The sequence below is a fragment of the Phaenicophaeus curvirostris genome, chromosome 1 (assembly GCF_032191515.1).
Source record: "Phaenicophaeus curvirostris isolate KB17595 chromosome 1, BPBGC_Pcur_1.0, whole genome shotgun sequence".
NCBI classification, from domain to species: Eukaryota; Metazoa; Chordata; class Aves; order Cuculiformes; family Cuculidae; genus Phaenicophaeus; species Phaenicophaeus curvirostris.
Genome location: NC_091392.1, coordinates 73,057,691 through 73,079,660, shown reverse-complemented (window position 1 = coordinate 73,079,660; position 21,970 = coordinate 73,057,691). Strand labels below are relative to the sequence as shown.

The 21,970-nt window shown below is 41.5% G+C and overlaps 2 protein-coding genes across 4 annotated transcripts in view; one reads left to right on the top strand and one right to left on the bottom strand.

Moving 5' to 3' along the window:
• Positions 1-8,031, bottom strand: part of RASSF8 (Ras association domain family member 8) — an 89,936-nt gene extending 81,905 nt beyond the window's left edge. Inside the window, exon 1 of one of the 3 annotated variants that reach the window (XM_069862903.1) lies at positions 7,986-8,031. The gene's annotated coding sequence lies outside the window, so the exon portion shown is untranslated. Of the gene's footprint in view, positions 1-7,124; positions 7,141-7,787; positions 7,882-7,985 lie in introns of those variants that run through there. The other 2 variants (XM_069862886.1, XM_069862895.1) reach the window with 2 other exon arrangements.
• The window catches only part of ITPR2 (inositol 1,4,5-trisphosphate receptor type 2), a 998,050-nt gene that overhangs the window by 454,192 nt on the left and 521,888 nt on the right, over positions 1-21,970 (top strand). The window lies entirely within an intron of this gene.

Below are 21,970 nucleotides of genomic sequence, written 5' to 3'. Positions count from 1 at the left end.
GCACACATTCAAGAGGTGATATGTGCTATCTTCTAGCCCTGCCTGAAGAGACTGCAAGTTCCTCTCCTTAAATAAAAACACAAAGATGACATGTATGTGAACCTCATGAGGTTCAACAATGCCAAATGCAAGGTCCCACACCTGGGTTGGGGCAATGCGTGGTTTCAGTACAGGATGGGGGATGATGTGATTGAGAGCAGCCCTGCAGAGAAGGACTTGGGTGTGCTGACTGATGAGAAGCTTGACATGAGCCAGCAGTGTGCGCTCACAGCCTAAAAGGTCAACAGTGTCCTGGGCTGCATCAAAAGAAGCATTGCCAACAGGTTGAGGGAGAGGATTCTGCTCCTCTACTCTACCCTCACAAGACCCCACATGGAATACTGTGTCCAGTTCTGGAATTCCCAACATAAGGATAAGGAACTGTTGGAGCAGGTCCAGAAGAGAGTTACAATGATCAGAGGGCTGGAGCACCTCTGCTAGGCGGACAGGCTGAGAAAGTTGGGCTTGTTCAGCCCAGAGAAGAGAAGGCTCTGGGGAGACCTCATAGCAGCCTTCCAGTACCTGAAGGGGGCTACAGGAAAACTGGATTGGGACTGTTTACAAGGGCATGTTGTGATGGAATGAGGGGGAATGGAATGAGGGGGAATGGCTTCTAACTGTAAGGTGGAAAATTTAGGCTGGACATTAGGAATAGGTTTTTCATGATGAGGGTGGTGAGCCACTGGCAAAGGTTGCCCAGGGAAGCTGTGGATGCCCCATCACTGGAGTTGTTGAAGATCAGGTTGAATGGGGCCTTAGGTATACTGCTCTGGTGGGAAGTGCCCTTGCCCACAGCAGGGGGGTTGGACCTGGATGACCTTTAAGGTCCTCTCCAACCCATGTCATTCTATGATTCTATAATTCCAAGAGGCAGTTTTTCCTGTTAGTAAGCCACAAAGCTAAGGTAGAATTATTATCTTAATTCTTGAGTCGAACTGAGTTTTCTTATATCAGATCACCTTTGCAGATGTCCACCCTACTTGCATTATAAGGCCTCTAAAAGAGAGTTCTCTGCGGTCACAGACAGAATAGCTTAATTGCACTGTATTCCATAGCAAGTTGGTTGCCTTCTAGTCTGTTCTTGGGAAACCAAAAAAACAGTCACATACCATACTTGTTATGCCAAGTTTGCACATATTTAATTTTGTCACCCCCTTAAGTCTTCCATTCTTGGAAAAAGAAAAGCCCAATTATTTTTTATTTATGTTATATCTCAGTTAGAAACTGGCTAAACACAGGACATTAGGTGAGCAGGTAAACTGGTAAGCAAATACAGGAACTGTAGTGAAAGAACACTGGTAATCGGGCAGAAAATTACTTTTCTATACAAACTGTTCTGTAAATTCTTGTTAATTCAGGCACTTTGATAGATCTTGTTCACTAGATTGAGTTCTAATGAAAGATTTCACTATGCTATTTAAAAAAAAATTATCAATGTTCCCTTGTATGATAAATAGCCATTCTTATCTCTTTAGAGTATCATGTTACCAACTCCAATCCCATTAATAGCTTCAAAGTATTGCATTGTATTCAGTGACTGTTCTTTGTTAGTCCTCTTGCTCATCCATGCCGATTCCACTATTTGAAATACACAGCCACAAACATGCAACTTAATCACTAGAAGTTTCTGTCCTTGCTCCAAATGAAACCAGTGCAAAGGCTTTGACTGACTTGGAGCTGTGGATGAAGCCCAAAGCAAACACATACACAATACTGAGGGAGTGGTTCTGTTGACTGAGAACATGTTTTAAAACACCACACAATCACTGTCTGATGGGCAAGGATAAGGACATTCCACTACTGCCATATGTTTCTCTGTGGATGGCAGTTATTCCAGGTAGTAGTAGTTAATATTTCCAGTCATACAGCTGCAAAGGCACATTCAAACATTCGCTATCTTTATTTCCTGTATTGACTTTTAAATATTATTAGCTGTAGCACCTTCCTGCTTTCTTCTCCAGGAAGGTTGACACGTGCTGACATATGATGAGTTCCTTACTGTCTATCTTTCCTTCACATGACAAGGATCTTACAAGTCTAAGTAATACTGGCCAAAAAAAGATGCATAACTGTGGAAATTGAGTCTAAGAGCACTGTCCCCTCTATTTGCATTGAAAACTGCTTTCTTTACCCTGTTCACTTAATGCCACACTAGCCAGAGTTAACATTAATATTAACCTATTGGATAACAGCTATAAATTCACTAACAGCCTAACGACATGCAGGTTTTCTGTGGCTTTAAGCTTAAGGAGCACAAACTGATAACAGAAATATCTACATTTCAGAAAGCAACAAAGAATGCTTTGCCCTCAGACTCCACTTAAAAGGAGGAAGGGGCAGAGAAAGGAAAGAAAGCAGATACGATCTGTTAAAGATCCCCAAACAGTCCAGTGACAAGAACAGGCCCTCCAGTTCCTAAAGCCACACTGTCTCCTCACTTTGGCACAGACTCAGAACATCTGGCTGCCTAGTGGAATAACAGCCTTTCCTTATCCCTGCTCATGAAACTGCTGACTGGTGATAAAACGTAAAGTTTCAAAAGGTTGCTCCAGAAACTCCAAACCCTCTTTGAATAACAGCTTGAAAACATTGACAAACACTTCAGGAGTCCAAAAATCTTTTAGCAAAAAAAAAAAAATCACACCCAAAAACACCAAACAAAAAAACCCAACTCCACACCAAAACCAAAAACTTCCAGTTCAGTTGAAGCAAAAGGAAGTTGCAGGGAAGCACGCAATAAAAAGAAAGCACCAATACTGCCTCACCATTTTAAAACTGGAGAATCTAGAGACACAGCAAGGTGCATGCTGGAAACACACCAGGTACTGTTGTGGTAAGGGAAGGAAGATGCAAGGTTACACCTAGCACAGCTTTCAAAGCAAGTAAATGAATTCAATGTCAGCCCTGGAGCAAGGGCAGAAGCTGCATAGAAGTCACTTACATTGCAATTTTCTAGAAGTTTCTCTCCCCTTTCCTTTAAAAGGGGTAGTAAGGCATTAAAATCTGATGTTTCAAAATACCAACACAACATCACTACTGCCTACAGTGGGAGAAAGAACTATCCTTTCAAAGACAAAATGTCAAATCACAACACAAAGGAAGGAGTAATACTACAGCAGAGGACAAAAATCCAAGCTTACCTTTACAGTTGTGCATCTGCACAAAGATTTTTCCATACATAAAGAAGGCCAAATCCTCTTAAACAAAATACATTATTCTATCCACAGTCCTCATCCCAGTCCTCAAAATGCATGTCAGTCCCACATGGGAAAATTCCAAGGATCTTTACAGGTTATCAACAGTTTACCTGTAACCTCTCTGCTAATACTCCCCTCCAAGTTCTGGTATCTGGGACTATAGAGAGCACAAAGGCCACAATTTCAAGACTCAGTTGGCAGCCAGAAGCTGAGACCTGTCCCACACAGTGGATTCCAATAGTAGAAATCAAGTAAAAACATAAAATACTTGGAATTGGCAGCATCCTATCGTATCATAATGCACGAGTATACAAGTTTTTATTTGTTAACATGGACTGAATCGTGGACTATCTCCCCAAATTCAATCTGAAACAGCACAATCTAATTGGCTCCCTTTTTAACTTTACTAGTAATGTTTTGGAAGAAAAACTAATTCAGCAATGTAAGTTGCTACCTTTGCAAACACTTGAGTGATTGGTTAATATGCCATGTTTTTGGGAAAAGAATTCACTATTTTTTTAAAATATGTATTTACCCATTTAAATGACAGACCTGGTGTATTACACACAAAGGGGAGACTGCAGAGATGACCTGTCCTCATTACTATTCTTCTCATGCTAAAGATAGCATAGAGAGTAAAAATAAATAAATCCTCAATAGCATTAGGATTTAGACAATGTCATGTTGAAAGATACTCCAAATGATGAGCCTTATCTCTTCTTGCTGGCTGGGACAGCAGGGGAGCTCTGACCCATAGAGGGGAGGCAGCATTTAAGCCTTCAGTAGGTGGTCTCTTTGCAGTAGGCTCCATTCCCAGCTGTAATTGCTTGTCAGCCCTAACTGGATGCCTGAACACTCTGGAGTAGTTCAGCAAAGTATTTAAACAGATGGATGGTACAGGGCACTGGAACAAAACCCATTTTTTTCTCTGGCTACGGCTCTCTTTCAGCACATTCCTTTGAAGTCTGTGCCACTGAGGAATCAACAACAGCTGAGAAACATGTGTTATCATACAACACCGAGCGCAGCAACAATATTGCACAGCAAGATGCTTTTGTTCAATAATCCCAGACTATAGAAAGCATTACAATGTCTTTTGTTGTGGGTAAACCCTTTTTCCAAGCATGACAAGAAAGTAAACAGATTCCTCTCCCCCTTAAGGAGTAGCTGAAAGGTAAAAAGGTGAATTAAGCAGATTTCTCAAGTGCCTTCCATCTGAAAGCTTACAGTGCCTATCTCCACAAGTCCTCTCAGATAAATACAGGCAGTGATGAACATATCTTATCACAAAGACAACGAGATGCTTACAGAGATGCAGGGGAAATAATAGCCCAGGGAAACTCAGTCTGCAGTCCCCATAGCAGACGTGACAAACCCCCTATAAGCCACAACTCAAACCCACCTTCCTTTCCCTAGCAGGAAAAGTCCTGCGATCTCAGTTTCACAGGTAACAAACTGAAGAGAGAAGCAGCAGCAGCACAGTATCGCTCAGCATACGCAGGCTAATCTCCCTTTTCCCATATTTTACCAGTACAAAGAAAGATGACAAGACAGTCCTTAGAACAGGAGAGGACATGAACATCCTCTCCCTAACCAGGAAAACTATTCTTATCAAAACTGCAAGATCACCACATACTTTGAAGGGGGTTAGGAAAGATTTAAAAAAAAAAAAAAAAAAAGTCATTTATTTATGAAACTGAATTTGAAACTAGAGTGACTGCCCAGAGCTATCACTGAGCACATACATGCCAGAGGACAAGTAAGCTATAACTCAAAGCTGAGGCAGGTGCCCCAAAAGCAACTTGCTACAGAATAAAGTCTCGTATTTTCACTGGGGAGAAAGAACTACCTGCAAGAGTCTTGTATTTGCAAGCTTGACAAGTCATTATAGGAAGGCAGGCATGGAGATTATAATACATCCCATTATGCTATGAAGTCCCAACCCCAGCATGAAAAAAATTACAAGAAAACCTGAGCTTTCAAAAAAGACCTAGAAAACCACAGAGCATTTACATTTAATTTCAAGACAGAAATCTTAAAGACTTAAAAACTCAGGAAAAAAACCCTAAAATTAGGAATCAAACAGAAAAACACACACACATACCAAACCAATCTCATAATTACAGAGCTCAGAAAAAAAAACCAACAGGATTGCATGCATCACACTGAGGGGGTCCTCAGCCCAGTCCCCAGAAGACAGTTTCCACCCTGTAATAAGACTTTCTTTCTGGAGAGGACAACAGTGCCCTTCAAATGCAGCTTGAGGCAGACTATTAAGGTACCACAGAAGCAGCATGCACCAATATTGTCAGATATACACAGGGCTAAAAATACTTCTAGTCTCCAAACCATTACAACAACATAAAAAAATCTTATGCCACTCTCAAAATAAACAGCGATCATCAAGAGCTCCACTTTACAACTTTCAAAGAATGAGTATCAGCAGAAGCATAACTACCACCTGACCATCATTCAAAACCACAACTAAACAAGGAGTAATACATTTAAAGGCATTTATTCTTAAAATCGCTCATAAAATCATTTACAAGAGATTCAGGAAAAGCTCCACATTCTATGCAGGCAGGAAGGCGGCATAGCAGAGGTCACATTGCCGTGGGATAGCAGAAGCAGGAACAGAACCCACCATCCTCAGTGCCCAGCTCTACATTTCAGCAACTCAAATCATCTTCAAACCTAACACGCTCCTTTTCAGAGCCTCCCTCAAATGGATTTTTAAAAGTGATGCTAATCAACTTAATTTGGCTCTTTAGAATTATTAGTGGTGCTTCCAGGCACAGTCTTGCTAAAATAAAACTTATTACTTCTGTCCTTCTATTTCTCCCCATCACGAAGTTTTTCATCTACAAGAAAAATAAAGAATATTATTTAAAAAAAACTGATCAAATTCTGTTGGGCTTATAGAGGTGGGAAAGGACACAGAGATTAAGTGTCATAAGTGAACTACCTTAACTCTCTCAGTTGTCCTAAAAGGCATACAACAAAACATTAGGAAAGCCAGGCGTTCAATTCAGTGCTCTCAGCAATACATCGCATATCAAATCATTTTCTGCTGTAAGACTTGAAGTACTTCTAGTTTAATGCCTAACCTGCCTTCTAATTAGATACCATCAAACCAAACTCAATCTCTCTCTTTAAAGAAAGAGGAAAGATGCAAGGCTTATTTAACTTGCAATTTAGCCAGGTAAACTTGTGGTCTTCTGCAACAGTAAGAGGTAAGGTAACACAACTAAGATCCAGAGTTTCCTTCTGACCTAGAAAGTTGACATTTTGTTCATGAAGTACAGATTCCCTACAGAAATGGGCACCGCTCTTTACAACACTTAACACAATCACACCACTACGACAAACAATTAACTGGGAGCTTGACAACCCTTAAACAGGTGTCTTTGCAGAAATCATTAAGCAATCGATTTACTTGCTCTCCAGAGCCTGGCACATACTTAACTATAACGTGTGATGCTGACTAGAGATGAGCCAGAAGCTTATGAGTTCCGGAGCAATACTTCATAAACCACACGACAGCGCTTTTGAACACGGATTTAAGCCGTTTCCAGCAATTTTGTTCATGTGTCAACCTCCAACAGCTCTGCGCTTTTGGGATGGGAAGCGTGACAGGTGTAACTCCAAGGGGACACCAACTATCTGTAACCTTCCCCTCTTGATTTTCCACCCTGACAAAACTCACGAGCAATAATGACCTGTAGTTCAGGACGCTGCTCTCGTATGGTATGTGACTGCCACTGTGCTGAAGAGAAACAGGGCTGGCACACCCCGGAGCGCTACAGCCCCAAACCGGACCCCGGAGCAGCCCTTCCCACCCATCCCTTTACAGCTGCAGAAACCAAGGAGCAGAATCCATTTCCTTACCCTTTAAAGTTCATGCCTCTGTACTGTCCTTCTGTATTTGCTTAAGCTTTACTCATCAATATTCCCCCACAAAAAAAAAAATAGAAAAAAATAGAAAGAAAGAACAAATTTCATAGATTCCTTGCTGGCAAACCAGATTTTCTTTTAATCTTTTTTTCTTACTGAGGGAGAGGAAAAGAGAGGGAGGGGATGGGGCAGGAATACGACTGATTAATCGCGAAGCAAATTGGGGAGGATAAAAAGGAGGAAAGGAAAAAAAAAAAAGGAGGAAAGGAAAAAAAAGAAAAAGAGGAGGGGAGGAAAAAAAAAAGACCAAAACAGTCTACGCGGCCAAGAAAAAAAAAATAAAAGAGAAAGAAATAGAAAGAAAAATAGGTTTAATCCTCTTTCCTGGAATACTAAGAGCAAAGGTATAAAAGAAACTATTACGTGGATTTCGCCGCGTTGAGAAAAGTAGCTTCTGAACTCCCTTTCCCAAGGACACAGAGAAATATCCCTTCCTCGTCCACGCGATGCCCGAAGGAAGGGGAAAGACACAACGCGAAGAGAGAGGAAAAGCTGGAAGGAGCTGGGGAAACAGCGAAGGAAGAAGCGAGAGGGCAGGGAAGATGCCTAAGGGGGGGCTAGGAGAGCCGGGGAAAAAGAGCGAAGAAACCAACCCACCCCAAAACCTGGAAATCCGAGGGAAGGTGGAAGCGGGCGACGCGGACGGGAAAGTTGTGTCGAAGGGGCGCTGGGGGGAGCGGCGGCGAAGCCCGCAGCCGGGAGGGCGGAGCGGGGCTGCGGCGGGCGGGAGGCGGCGGCCCCGGCGGGAGGGAGGGAGGGACGGACGGAGGGAGGGAGGGCGGCAGCCACACTTACCGCTCGCCGCGCTCCCGTCCCGCCGCTCCCCGGGCGGCGCCCCCGGGTCTCGGCTCCGCCCGCGGGCGCCCCCGCCCCCTTCCTGCCTCTCCCTCGCTCCCCTTCACCGGGAGCGGCGAGTAACGGAACTGGGGCGCCAGCGCGGCATTGTGGGAGCTCTTAAAGCCGCAGCCGCCGCTGCCCCCGCCGCTCCGGGCGAGGGCGCGTCCTTCCCGCGGGCGGCGGCGCCTCAGGGGGGAGCGGGGGGCGCTGCAGCCCTCGGGGGGAGGGACCCGCTCCCCAGGGGCGGCGAGCACGGAGAGCCCCGCGTGGGGCATAGACCTGGCTGTGTGTGTGTCTGTCTGCCTGCGTCTGTCTGTCTGCCTGCGTGTCTGTGTGTGTCTGTGTGTCTGTCCGTCTGTGTTTGTCGCTGAGTGTCTCTGAGTGTCTCTCTCTGTCTGTATATCTGTCTCTGAGTTCTGTCTGTGTGTGTGTCTCTATCCGAGTCTCTGAGTGTCTCTGTCTCTGTGTGTCTGTGTATCTGTCTCTGAGTTCTGTCTGTCTGTCTGTGTGTCTGTCTGTGTGTGTGAGTGTCTGAGTGTCTCTGTGTCTGTGTATCTGTCTGTGTGCCTGTGTGTCTTTCTCTGGGTGTCAGTGTGTGTCTGTTGTGTCTGTGTGTCTGTCTCTGAGTGTCTCTGTGTATCTGTCTCTGAGTTCTGTCTGTCTGTGTGTCTGTCTCCGAGTGTCTGTGTGTGTGAGTGTCTGAGTGTCTGAGTGTGTCTGTGTGTCTTTCTCTGGGTATCAGTGTGTGTCTGTCTCCGAGTGTCTGGGTGTGTGTCTGAGTGTCTGTCTCTGAGTGTCTCTGTCCCTGTGTGTCTGTGTATCTGTCTCTGAGTTGTGTCTGTCTGTCTCTGTGTGTCTGTCTCTGTGTGTCTGTGTATCTGTCTGTGTGCCTGTGTGTCTTTCTCTGGGTATCTGTGTGTGTTGGTTGTGTCTGTTGTGTCTCTGCGTCTGTCTGTCTCTTGAGTGTCTCTGCATGTCTGTGTATCTGTCTGTGTCTTTCTTTGGGTATCTCTGTGTGTCTGTGTGTGTGTCTGTGTGTCTGGCTCTGGGTGTCTGCGTGTCTCTGTCTGTCTCTGAGTGTGTATCTGTGTGTGTGTCTCTGTGTCTCTGTATGTGCGTTGTTTTCCCTGAGATTTTTCTATTGTTTCTGGAAGAAGCAAAAATGCCTTTGGTGCTTATTTTTAACTGAAATGTGGAAAGCCAGCAGTCAGTGTTTTCCATTGTTTCTGCTTTGGGTTTTGATAATGGAAAATTCCCTGAAAAAAAAAACCAACTCCATTCAAAGCAGCAAGGACTCCTAAGCAGGAGGCTATTTGGGGCAGAAAGTTTTAAACAAGAAGTTTAATCAGTTTTGTGTCCATGCAACTTGGAATGGGAAAAATGACTGTTCCTAAAAAAAACCCTGTCAAACCTATTTGAAAGAACTTCATAGCTGTGATTCACAATTTTTCACTCTCTACAAATATTTGCTGCTTGGTCAGCTCTCGGCCACCAGCAGCAGCAGCAGCGTGGCTGTAGTCACTCAGCTCTTCCATGGGCTGGTGGCCCTTCACAGGCTTCCTGTGCCCCACGTTCGGAGATCAGGGCACACTGGTCATTTAAGGTAGAGTCTCATCAAGAGACAAGGTTTTTCTGTTATCTCTGTTTTGACAGTAGTCCCATACCATTCTGGTTGTGGGTTTTTGAGTCTTGCGCACTTTCTCTTTTTAGGTTTTGGTTGTTTTTTAAATCCTGATCCTTTAGATAAGAGCAGGATTTGGCTTCCATGTGACTTTGCATTGATGCTACATGAAGAGCAATTTCAAGAGCCTACGCATGCTCCAATTTAAATGCAAGCATATAAACCTATGCCGGGTTTGGGTTTGAGGATGTTTCTACAAATATTTCTAGAGGGTCTGGCTCGTGGGTTATAATCGCATCTTCCTTCATGGCTTTATACCACTGAGTATGATTTTGTAAGCACACCTGGCAAGATGTAAAGTTTCTGACAAAAAAGTCTTTACACAGAAGTTCATCACTTCTAGTTCTGACCTGTATCTGTGCCTTTGCTCTTTTAGATGGGGAGAGGTGCTAAACAGTATGTGAGAAAGACACAATGTGAAATCAGGTATGATTAGGAAGAAAAATATCTATTGGGGAGCATGTGGTGTATGTGGTAAGCTACACACACCCCCCTTCACATCAACTAACAAAAATCAACACTGGACGAATACCTCCTGGAGAAAGAAACGGTGCTGATGACCAGCTCTCCTGCAAATTTACTGGATGAGATTTTTTTGCACTAAGTATTTTTTACTATGACTTTCAAGAGTGTCAGCAGACAACTTAGAAGTGTGAAAAAGGGATGTCTTTTTGAGGTAGATGTTTGAGGAAAATATTTAACCAGATATTCCTGTAAACATCCTAGGAGGATCTGTGCTGAAAAATACCACTGCTTCTTTTTCTTTCTTTCTCTCCCCCCACCCTCCCCCCCAAGCCTGTAAACACAACAAGAGCTGTAAAACTCAGGGAAGATCCTTGCTCAAAATCCAGGCTTCACAGGGAGTCTTATGGAGTAAGGGGAGTGATCTCGGAAACTATTGAAACTATATGACCTGGGAAGTTATTAGTAGAAGAAAAGCCTTTTTCAAGCAGTTAATGGTTTACTAAAAACAAATACTTAATAAGTCATTGAATTTGTATTGTTTACTGCTCCAGGTATTCAGCAGAACTGGAAGCCAGAGCACCAAACCGCACGTTCTTTATTGAAAGCTAGCTTGCCAATTAGTTTCTCATATCCAACAAATAATTTTTATACACTTGCTAGATGATTTTCTGTTAGAAAGCTTGCATTAGTGAATAAAAATCACCCTTTTATAGAGCAGAAATTAATGGCCATAATTAAGACATTTCTGGTGAAGATGTTCAGAACATGCATAACAAGGCATAAAATGTTTATGCTTCCTATTGGCATGGTATTTCACTTGCTGGCTGTGACAGAGCTTTTGTAGCTAGAAAAAGCATTGGCATTCTTAGTATTCTGATGTCTTCTTTTTCTATTTTCCCTTTTGTATTTTATTTATGAAGGCACTGAAGAAAACACATTCCTGCTGCTTCAAAATAATGTTTGTGAAATTTTCAGAATAATTTTTGCACAGGCTAATAAGCTGGTATGTCCAGGGAGGGCATCAAATGCATTTTTGAGAGTGATTTTTCACTTAAAAACTATAATTCTTTGGGAAAGTTAGGTGGTGGCAGAAAGAGAAAATAAGATTTTTCTTCTGCTGGGATTGCATTAAAATGTAGAAGTTGGCCAGGGTTATCTCCAACAGGGAAGATGACAATGGTAATTTAAGAAAAAAGGGAGGAAAATTACCCTCAAATCCAGGCATAAAATAGGGCTAAAAATGTGCAAATACCCCTCTATGTAACATAGCAGCGTAGCTTTTCTTTGACTTATATTAAAAGAACAAGATGCTTTGTTTTCCCGGAAAATTATTGAGGAAGTTATGATGCAGTCATGCTGAATTGCATCAGCCAAGACATGACTTTGTGCTATTGTAGGATGTCTCTGCTGTGGCAGTCAGTTCCTGGCTCTCAGTGCCCACCCCAGTCTCTTTGTAACTTAAGTTAAATTAAGTGTAATCCTAAATTATTTGTGTTTTATTCACCTTCAGTCAATCCTTCCTTCCCATGCTGCTGGAGAAAGGTAGGAACTCTAATTCAGTAAAACATTTAAGCACATCTTTCCATTTATGTGGAAATTTTGAGGATCTAGCCAGCAATGTTCTAAGATCTGTATCACTGGTTGGCATTTTGGGAGGCAGATTTCCCGCAGTCTGTTTCTTTTTGCCAATTAAAGTATCCCAGGAAGTGTGTAAGATGCCATTTTGATGGTAGTGTTGAGTATTGCACAGGGAATTCCTTACACCGTGCCATACACACATGGTGTCTTATATATATGTTCTTAAAGAGGGGAAAAAAAGGAGAAAATAGGCCCACATGCCTTTTGGTTTTGTAATTTTCCCAAGAATTATACCTTTTTGACCAAAACTAGGACGAGAATGTTTCTGAGGTTCCTTAGTCTCCTCCTCTCCTACATCCATCTTCAGCTACCACTGCCCTTTCCACTGTCATTTTACCTTGAGAAACCCAGCATCTCTGTGGGCTCTTTAAATTTAATCCAGGATATATAATCAGGCTTATTGAGAACAAACAGCTCTGTGTGACCAGTTACAAGTAATCAATGCAGCTTTCAGTATCATGTATTTGCAGTAAACTCTTCATAGAGTAAAGCAACTCTGTCTCTGCAAATGCTTTCTCAAGAAAAAAAAATAAAGTAGATCTGGATCCAGCAAATTATTTGACTGTGTACATACATTTAAGTATACAAATGGTCTCAGTGGGACTGCCTGCGTGATGAAAGTTATGCATGCGCTTAAGTACTTTGTTGAATTTGGTCCATAGCAAATAAATCTGAACTGATACTCAACAAGCAGAAAAAACATCCTCATTTGGAGTAGGGTTAATTTATGTCTTGATGTGTATTTGCTTAACTGTAAAATGAACATTTCAAGAGGCTGTTAATTTTTGTTTTAAACAGAGCTGCTGTCTGAAATTCAGGGGGAGCAAACACCAGATTAGAATTTAAGTGTGTTCTTCAAGATCTTTCTTCTTAGTTTTATTATTCTCTTCAATTAATACTTCTCAGAGTCTGAAGTGCAATAATTCCTGGTTGTTTCTCCTCTGTGTTTTTAGATCTTGCCTTGTTATTTGCTCCTAATTGAGTGATATGTTGTCTTAGATACATAGAAAAATGCAATCTTTGTCTTAAAATGTTTGAAATCCACACAACTGATATTCCAGGATGCAAAATATTTTCCATTTCACACAGTAGATTCTGGATGCTTCCAGAGCCCTGCAGGTTTTAAGACTCACTTCCATGGAAGAAATACAAATCAGCTCAAACAAACAGAAAAATCGCAACTAGATTCCTCCCCCGTTCTTCCTGACTTGGCCATATTTGTTAGCTCATGTTAATTGGGGAACTAGCCTTGAACAATTAACCAGGGCGATCCTATACTCTTATTTTTGTTGTTAGTACCAGCAGTACTGCCTAGTGACTCTCACAGTTCATGATTCCAGGTTCAGCACAATATGAATATGTTCAGAGATCGTTAACAGTTCTGGTAGGCAAGATATTCATGACTCATGAGTGTGGCTCTTCTGCTTAATGCACAGGGATGGGAATCAGGTAAACCTGCTTATATCTGTTAATCAATAAATATTTTCCTCTGTTTTTCCTTGATTAATTAAGTCATATCTCTTTCCTTCCGAAAGAGCTTGGTTCACTCAGGTTAGAGGAATATGCTGAAATCTCTGGAAGGGGGGTGTGTTTCAGGGGATTGAAACATTACTAGCAGACCTCACCCCTGTGCATTAGCCATAAGTTTATAAGATCCAGATGAATACCTATGAACCAGGTTTAAAAGCTTTCACTGACCTGTTTAAATCAATAGCTATCTGGTGTGATCAGTTATAAACCACAACTTATAAAGAATTTTTCTTAAAGTTCTGTCTTCTGTAGATCATTGCACAGGAATGATCTTTCATTAGAAAACTCTTTCTTTCATTAGAAAAAAAGTAAGTTTGTAGTTGCCATGGTTACAAAGTAAAGCAAGAAATGTGTGAAACTTGACAGTTCCAAAGCCAAAATGCAAATAAGAGGGATTCTAAATGTCATATGCTATAGGGGGGTAGAAATTAGCAACATTAGTCTTCAGACACTTAATTTTAATGTGAATGACAACAAGTGCTTTGCCTATTATGTTCTGTGCAAGTGCAATACTTTGCATCATCTTTCTGCCAAATCCTGTCAAGAAGTATCAGTATAAATCTCAAGCAGTTTAGAAGAGAGCAAATAACTTACTATGGCTCTGATACAGTATGGGCAGATATCAGCTAAACCAAACATCCCTATGGAAATTCGCATCTGGCTTCCCTAGAGAAGGTAAATGGTGACAGTACCACAACACTAACCAAGGACTGAAAAACCATTTAAAGATCAAGCTAACTAAAATGAGTCTCCTGTTGAACAGTTGGCTTAGCATAAGAAAAAACCTCACACCTGATAAAAAAGTCCAATAATGAGGACAAAGTAGTTGGCTTAAAAGTTATTTTGTAAACCTGGAAACGTGCACTTGGTATGATATTTCATGTAGGAGTGAATTTGCTTGTTGTCTGGAAAAATGTGCCCTTCTCTGATCAAGGGCGTTTAGACAAGAACATTCTTCTGTTATACACAGAAAGGTTGTAAAATCTTTGTGATTCTGATGTTTGTTAGGTTTTCCTCTAAAACATAAAGGAATTGTCTCTCTCTCCAGGTGTAATACAAAGCTTTAAGGTAGTAGGATGTCCTTCCATGAAGCTCAAAACCCATCAAAATTTGAAAAGCCAGTTGTGGTACTGTTGCTTTTGATTTACACTTGTAATTTCCAGTGTAAGATATGGTTCTGTAAGCAATGTATTTAAATCTATTTAAATACATTTATAACTATATTCACTTACAGTTTATAATTTACGGTAATTCTTCTGTGAAACTGGCAGAAGTATGCCAAAAGACATGCCTACTTTTTTATTATGCACAGATTGCTATCATGCATATAAAAAAAAAGTACTAAACACCGTTCATATTTTGCCCTTCTCAGTAATTTCTAAAACCTCTATTTTTCCTACAACACAGTACTTCATCTCCATTGAAAATGGGAATTACCAGTGCCTTGAAGAGGTAAAATCAAGTGTAACATACTTTAAAATACAAAGAGTGCAAAATTTCAAAACCAGTTCACTAATTCCAGAGCATAAGCCCCATTTTTGGAAGCTAGAGCCAGATTTCCAAGGCTTTTGGAAAATGCAAATAGATGCCTAGGGTGCTTTCGAAACCACACATCAAAATGGAGAAGGAAAAAGACCAGAACAAAGTATTGCTGCTGAGATTTCCATGTTAAGAAGTTTGCATGGGAAAAAAGAATAGTTTTTTTACATCTCATGGATTTTTTGAAAAGCTTGGGAATGAACAGTAAAACATCACTGTACAACAGATCTTCAAAGATTTATAATAGATGGTTTAGCTCATCCTAGCAAATTTGTTGCAGCAAAAATTGCTGCTTTGCTTTGCAAGGTCTGCATTTAACATGAATTCCTCAGATTAACAGTTTCCCTGTTGTTTTCTAAAGTCTTTTTCTCAGTCTCATTCCTTGCTTTTGTGGTCTATCTGTTAGGAAACATGAGAGGGCAAAATATGCACTTTTGACAAAGAACTAATTTTCTGATCCTTATGACCTGTGCGCGCCAAGGATCCCCCCAGAGAAACAAAGTGGAAGGCTATTTTAGGATAATTAGGTAGTTTGATGCCTTACTTGTAAGTTATTGGAAATCAGAGCTGTGAAAAGCTCTTTCTTGGCTTTACCTGTAGTTGCCTCTCATCAAGCACTTTCATTCGAGAGGTTTCATTTTTGGTCTACTTCAGGCACAACTGGAAAAGAGCAAAGAGAATAGCAAATGCAGGTTTGTGAGAAGGTTTCAGATATACGCATTGTAAACTGGTTGTTATCAGGAAGTTTCCTTCCTGTTGATTTTTTCCCCCCCTTCTCTTCCTTTTATATCGTGCCTTTTTAAGTCCAAAATCTTCAAAATATTTCTATACCTGTATGCTCCATCCAGAAGCACGCATGTATTTATGGATCAATGCGCATCCTCAGTGGATTAGGGTTTTCTGTGTTAAACTTTTAAGATCATGTATCTTGGCTTATATCTATTGGATATATCGAGTTTTCTGGTAAATCAAGGTGGGAGATTCTCACTTATTGGCTTGGGTGCCTTGTGTTTTTCCCCCGGCTCAAATCTTGCAAATCTGTTGTACAACACTAATTCCTTGTCCTCCTTGAGGTATCCCGCACTGGGAGCACTGATGGATCTGATCAGTCACACAGTAGCATGTGGAGTCATGGCCAAGGAGAGTCTGTGCTGGGACAAAGTGCTGCCGTGCATGACCCCTGAGGTTCTCAGTTGGGGATGTTTTCCAGTACAACCCTCTCTTCTCATGCCACATGCAGGCTGGCCAGGTGGCCTGACACAGCTGTCTGGTTGTACCTTCACATAACCCACATCTGGGCTGATGTTTCCTGGACAAGGAGAGGGTAGAGGGCTCTGTTAATAGCTATCAAATCGGCTACTAGGGATGATGAAGCATAAATCTGTTTCAGCAACTTTCACTTGAGCAGACCTGATCATCTTGGAGACTATAAATGAGATAAACGCTTCCCACTGCTTTGGGGTTCATGATAGTTTTACCAATGTGCAGGAACTATACCCAGGAGTTGAGCAGGCCAGTTCTAACAAGAGGGCACAGATCTGTGTTTCTCTTGGATAAAGCGTTTGAAAATAGTGTTTGACTTGTTAAAAATCACTCAGCTAGTCTGTAGCTGAGCTTTGGACTCTGAAATTGCGGGCTTTCTCCACTAGACAGCACTGGGCTGCTCCATCATCAGAATAACTACAGCCAGAGTTACAGCTCTAAACAGAACCAAAGGGCAATGCCCAATGAAGCTCTGTTTCTGGAGATTGGCACCTCTTCCCACAGGCTGTTTTCTGCACAGTCAACATGCAGTCTGACAGGAGCATAAGAGCGGTACATTTTCCAGCATCCCGATATAGGGGAAAAAGCCTCACCCAGGCTAGCTGAAGACTAGGGTACGAATGTGCTCATGGGAGTGACTGAAACATAGTAGAGAGATACCCACACCATTACAGAACAGCTGTAACAGTGGTGTTACAGGTCAGGTCTGATGTGAGAACAGGGCAAGCTAATTTACCCTTCTGGGGAACAAGCTGAACACAGTGTACCCTTTTCTATACTAGGGAAGTAGTTGTTTAAAATGGCATCTCTGCTGTGGAATAGCAAGCCCGTCACGGCCCACCTAAGTTCCCTTTTGCAGCTCCATAAAGCCACATAATTTTGTAATTGGGAAGGACTGATGAGCTGCACAGAGCTATCACAAGGGGGGTAATTGCTCCTTATATTCTGTAGTGGCAGTTGTTATATAAATATCCACCTAGGGTCCCTTTGTGCTAAGAACAGTACACCCCTATCACAAAGATGTAGGGCTTTGTTATCTGCGCAGGTCCTCTGAAGCTGAGTCCTAGTAGGAGAGAGCTCACTCTCCAAGACTGACTACTGGTGCTTAAAGGCAAGTGGCACCTTCTCCTGACTAAATCTACAAAAGAGCTCAAACCTACAATGATTATTTTTTCCAAGAGAAAATAACAATGCTCATGTGAAAACATAAACTACAAAAACTCTCAAAATGTTCACGCATGTAGCTCCAATGCCTGGAGAAGGGTAATTTTAATTTTGAGTCTAGGGCTGTATTCTCAGCATTGCTTCAAAAAGACCTATAGTGATGAAGATCTGGTCTATAATTTTCTATAGCAAGTAAAAATGGTTTCAATTTTTTCCTCACTGCTCCTTAGAACCTGAAGCACAACCCTCCAGTGAACAGAATGATGACTACTCCAATGTCCTGAGCATGACGGATTTTAATTTCTTATTAGAGGAAGCAGAGGAAGAGAGAAAGTAATAGCTTTAGAGAGAATGGCTCTGTTGATTTTTTTTAAGTACCTACATTTGCCTGATAGTTTGCTACGTAAATGAATTTCCTTGAAATTTGATTACTGATGTACCTTTCTTTTTCTCTTCATTTATATCAGACAGCCCCTACTGGCATAATTCCTCAAGAGAGAACAGAAGGGGTGTAAAAGCAGAAAAAGACCAGTTAAGCCAAATGGAAAGGAAAAAAAATAGTATTAAGTACAGGTGATTATAAAACAGCAACATAGTTTTGTTAAATTATTGATGTTTTTCTGAAGTACTCAACTGTAAAAGGAATCTGTTATGTGACATTGTAGAAATTCAGGGTAGAAATTTCTAACACAAAGAAATCATTTTACTTGAGCACTAAAATATTCTACCAAAATGTAAGCACAGGAGGTGTAAGTAACGCAAACACAGCCCGACACTACCTGCATCAATACTGGATGTATTCCTCTTCATTGCTGTAAAACCACAGCTCCAAGCTGCATTCAAGGATCTGGTCAGTAAGTAAAGGCAAATAGTGTGCCAGGAAGGTGGTAAACACACACTAAATTGATTTAGGCCAATTTTTATTCTTTCAAGCAATAGCAAGTAACCTCTAAGCTCTCTGTTTTTCTGACCTGTCTGTGACTTCTGCTGTTTGTTTGCTTTTTCATGTCACTCAGTTTGTGTCATGCCTAAACGATCTTTTGTTCTTGGTCACTTTTAATTTGTTTTCTATAAGCTGTATTTAGAGAGGACAAAGTTATAAAGATTGCAATACTAAGGAAAGCTGAAAACCAGAAGGTCTTGAGTAAGGTTAGCTTTTTTTAGGTACTGTAGCAGAAAAGGGGTTCTCAACTAAGTGGCCGACCTTTCAACCAAAGAGAAACAAGGAAAGATTCAAGCTACTATAAGAAAATAATTCAGTTTACCTGTGCTGTATAAACACTGTTCATAAAGAGATCATAAGCCTTTTGCACTTAGATAACACAGCTGACCCAGGAATCTCTCTGAGATGCTCTACAGATTACCTGATTTAAAAGAAGCTCTTGCCTAGAATCAGACGGAAAATGGTTATCCAGATGGTCCAGTGAATATTTTAGAAGTGTCAACAAATTTCTTTTCCTACAGTCTAGTGAAACGTATAACATAAGTTCTGGGGTGTGCATCCTTTATTCCTCAGGACAGGACAAGAAGGCAGATTAAGACTCCTTGCTCTTTTTCTTTTGGAGCAGGAATGCCAGCTGGGCTCTTTCTGACTCTGCCTCTTGAGCGCTGCAGGGGTATAGTTAGTTCCCTCTCACCATAGCCTGCTTTCGGTTCCCTGCCAAGCAAGGGGGCTGGCTCACATCACTGGGAGGGACATTAAGGGACCAATGTCCTGTTTTTCATTCTGTGCTTTGGGTGAGGATGATTCAACCTTGCTCTGAATCCCCCTGGTTCTGTTCTCTTTGGGGTTCTCTGATTTTAAACATGGCACACTTGAGGAGCACCTACAGAAGTTGTGTTGAAACTTACAATTTCAGATTGATTGATTGATATTTTCTGACAAAACCCCACCAAGGCTTTCGTATTAATAACTTCTTGGCTACCTCTGGTTGTAGAAGCTGGGTTCTGCTCCATCTCAATTTCCCTCACACAGGCTGGTCTTGAAATCAGAGGTTCTTTGGGCAGGCAAGAATTGTTCCTGCAGGCTGTAAAATGAAAGAAAGCAATAATAGGACCTTATTATTTGGAATACATGGACAAAGGCAGGCTGACTATAAGAAATTTTGTTTTAGACAGTATTTGGTTCCTTAATAGTGAGAAGGCCGTGCAGATGATTCTGTTTGTTACTTCCCAGTTATACCCTGCTGTGAAACTACTTTTGTTTTCTGAGGGGTTTTTTGTTTGTTTTTTTTTTTTCATCCAAAGGCACTCTTCCTATAACAATGTTCCCAATCCTATTTCACACCAAAGTTTTGGGGAAAGTTGGCAAAGTCATACAGCTATTTATACCTAGTGCTGTGTGAAAGTTTCATCTTTCACAAGCTGTGACAGAGAGACTCACCATGAAAAAAAGGATCTAAACCGTTTTGGGAAGAATGAAGGGTGTTTTTCTCTTTTTCAGTATTAAGTGCTTGTAAACTTCAAAGGAATAATAAGCTTGAAAAAAATTACAAAACCAAACATTGCTTTGAAAACTCAACACTTTATTTCAGAAATGCTACAATGAAGCACCCGGGATGGTTTTGGTTTCCCCACCCAGCACAAGCAATTTGCAGATAACTACAAGTCCCTTCATCCTCAGGACTAGCCTGGCATCTCTTCCATAAAAAAAGAATGAAGTCTAAAGAGTTGTCAGAAGAGCCTCATTTTATGTGTGGTACCACGGGCCTCCACTGACAGAGAGGGCAGGTTGCATATCTGAGCAAGTATTCCTTAATTTGTTTTCTCATGGTCAGTCTTTGCATTCCAAGTGGGTGAAAGAGTGCTGCTGTTGACCGTGCCCTGGGAAATGCCCTCCCTGACAGGCCACAACTGTGAAGTGTGCCTCAAGGCAGGGATGTTGTCCCTGTGAAGCCTTAGTAGATGTCCTGCAGGCATTTCCCTGATTCTTGGCCTCTTGGACCAGGTACAGCCTACCAGGGGATCATACAGGAGGGCAAACAGCTATGCCTGGCGTGATTCCAGAGAAGAAGAAAGTACAAGGACCTATGGTGCAAGTGTATGAGAGAGAAGCTGTGGGGCTGAGGGTTGTGAAGTAGAGGCCTGTTAAGCAAGTCCTGTGCTCAGTGTGTGAGACTTGAGAGGTCTTGTTGTCTGAGGGCTAGGTGTATAGTTGTCATGTTTGCCTTCGGGGTTTGGCAGCAGTTTCAGAACCCAAGCATGTGATGATTTGTTTCATTACATAGCAGGCTATTGCAAGGCGTCATATGGGATGTCAAGGAAATGTTTTTCACTCAGTATCTTGAAAATTCCTAGAGTGTAAGCTAAAACCACTGTACTTTCTGCTGACTGAGTGTCTATGTTTCCATCTTCCTAATTTGTGTAGACAGAGAAATCCCCCAGACCAGCATTAGTTTTCAAAGCCATTCAGAGAAAATACCTGTTTTCCTCTGGTACCGGCAAAGTCTGCTGTTTACAATCGGGTATCCTTCGAAGCCGCCTTGTGCATGCACCATTTGTGACCTTACCTCTGCACAGAAATCCTTCTGTGTATCAGCTGTGACACAGGAAACTAGTGTGAGTGTCAAGACAGCTCTGGCCAAATGATTTCAGACTAGGGTCCCCAAAGAAAACTCCACACATCTGTAATACATTTATGGCTCTGCTTACTCATGATTTCTTCTCCCTGTGGTCTCTTTTAATGAAGGGTATGAAAAATTAAACTCCTTCATAGACTCCAGCAAACTAAACAGACCTAACAAATGAACGGTATGTTCCTCAAACACCATTACACCAGTTACAGGTTGACAAATTTACATTGATACACGGAATGGGATTTGTTACGAGTTCCCTGCAACCCATGACATGCACAGGGCCGAACAGTGCCAGGAGTGGGACTCAAGTGAGTTGCACGCTGTCACTGAGGGCACTTTTCTGGCTCTTAAATGGGCAGCACTGTTTGAGCAGCAGTAAGAATGGCTAAGTGAATTTGCAGTGCATAACTACAAAATCAAATTTTTTAATTATGTAGCAGCAAAATAGCCCAGAGTGGGAATGTGAACCCAAACACTCTTTCCAGTGCATAAAGCAATGAAAGGGAAAGTCTAGAACTGTTGTTCTCTAAGGTACCTTTAAAAAATGTAATTCTCCTACAAGCTGAAGGAAGATCATTCAGTCATTTCAAGGTGAAATAAGTATATATACACTATAATACACTGCACAATTTACATTAGACATATCTTTGATTAAATTCTTTAAAAAGGATACCATCAATTTAAATATTACATTTTCCTTGATCATTATAGTTATGCACATACTAATTTATTGAAAGGTAATGTATTATATCTAGGAAGCGATAATATCAGCCAGAAATTCCAGGGAGGCTTTAGAGCTCTTGCTGTGATGATTCAAGCTGATAACGGCATACATACAGGGAGACAGCTGCAGGTTCATCAAGGAAAAGGAGTGCAGTGCGGCAGCAATAATCATTTGGGAAGGCAGCATGGAGAGACACAGCAGTGGAGACTACTCAGAAAAAAGAAGATGCTTCAGACCTTATTTACTGGTAGCATTGCAACACATCACAGAAGCAGCTGCTAACTTCACTTAGCATGTGCCAAATACTGTCCAGCCATGTGCAAATAAAAAGCTCCTGTACTGAAGAGCTTTCACAGTCATAATG